We start from the raw sequence: 1954 nt of genomic DNA on the forward strand, positions 1-1954 counted from the left end.
AATTAAATCAATTAATTGAGACTATCTAGATGATTTTATTCAAGGAATAGTGGGGACCATGGGCCTATGAAATCAAGCTCCAATAAGTTATCATAAATCTAACAAATAAATTTACTTACTTATTAATTCCTCGTGTCTCCACTAAAGACTTGAAATTGCACTCTTGAATTCATAGAACGCCCTATAACAAATATAGATACGTAATTAATTATCCATTGTTACAACCATAATTGTCACTCAATCCTCTATAGACGGTCTACAATGAGATGGGACTAAAATATTGTTTTACCCCTCATTGTATTTTATCCTTAAAACACTTAGTTCCTTGTAAATGATATTTCAGTAAACTAATATTAATTACTGAAATGAGGTCTCTATCATTTAACACCTTGAACCAAACTAAAAGGAAACCATCGCTTCACTTCTTCATCAGAAGCTATAGATGTTGATATCTATGATTAACACTCCCACTCAATTATACTACTGAGTTCCCAAGATGTATGTATGGGCTAGTCCGTAGGGTAAGCTAGTAACGAACATGTCAAAGAACTCAAATAATACAATCAGTTAGAATACTAATCACTCAGAATTGAGATTGAATTGACCTATGGTCAACTATATGATATGACTAGAATAGATAATAACAGTATGTTTACTTATCCTATCAACTCTCAATATCGGTCCAATCCTATGTAACAAATACATCCGATCTTATCTACTTTGCTAATGTTCTGGAAAGAACATAACACTACAATGTGTAAGTAGATCATGTCGTAGATTTCCAAGTCAGTGTAAATCCTGTGCATTGACTAATCTTAGGACTAACTTATTTTGAACATATAATCATATTTATATTCCATTGTGATTACGTTACTATAAATATGATTAGCTATATGCTCAGGATTTAATAGAAGTTTATATTAAGCAAATAATTATTAAAATAAAACATGTGAGCAAAGTGATTGACCAAGTCAAAAAATTATTTATATTCTTTTATTGATAATAAATGAGATTACAAAGAAATTGAGTTTTAATTAGGGCATAAAACCCCAACACAATGTTCTAAGACACCTGAGGAGGAAGAGGATATGAGAAAGTAACCCTATGCTTTAGCAGTTGGGAGTCTGATGTATGTTATGTTGTGTACTAGGCTCGAGATATGCTATGCAGTTGGGATTGTAAGTTGTTATTAATCAAATCCTTGTTTGAAACACTAGATTGCAGTAAACCACATTCTCAATTATCTTAGGAGAAAGAGAGAATATATGCTTATGTATTCGGGCTTGAGCTGAACCCCTCTAGATACACTGATTCTGATTTCCAATTAGACAAAGACAGTTGAAAGTCGACATCTGGGTCAGTGTTTACGGTTGGTGGAGGAGCTGTTGTCTGGAGAAGCATTAAACAATCCAACATAGTTGATTCAACCATGGAAGTCGAATACATATTGGCCTGTGAAGCAACTAAGGACGCTGTTTGGTTGAGGAAGTTCTACACTGATTTGGAAGTAGTTCCAAATATGGATAAGCCACTAATCATGTACTATGACAACAGTGGAGCATTAGCTAATGCCAATGAACCGAGAAGCCACAAGAGAGGAAATCATATAGAAAGAAAATACCATCTGGCAAGAAAGATTGTTCACCGAGGAGATGTGGATGTTATGAAGATAGCGTCAGAACAGAACATGGCTAACCCGTTTACCAAGACACTTCCTGCAAAGTCGTTCAGGGGTCACGTGTGCAATATGGGATTAAGGGAGATGCCTCACTTACTTTGAGGGCAAGTGGGAGATTGTTAGGATTAATTCCCTAAAAGAATGTAAAGACATTTGATTGGTTTTTAATAAAAGTACAATTTTAATATATTTGAATGTTATAATTATTGTTTGAATTAATTATATAATAATATCAAGAAAATTCCCTATTCATTCATGAGAATATGATCTTGTAGT

The sequence above is a fragment of the Humulus lupulus genome, chromosome 4 (assembly GCF_963169125.1).
Source record: "Humulus lupulus chromosome 4, drHumLupu1.1, whole genome shotgun sequence".
Classification (NCBI taxonomy): domain Eukaryota; kingdom Viridiplantae; phylum Streptophyta; class Magnoliopsida; order Rosales; family Cannabaceae; genus Humulus; species Humulus lupulus.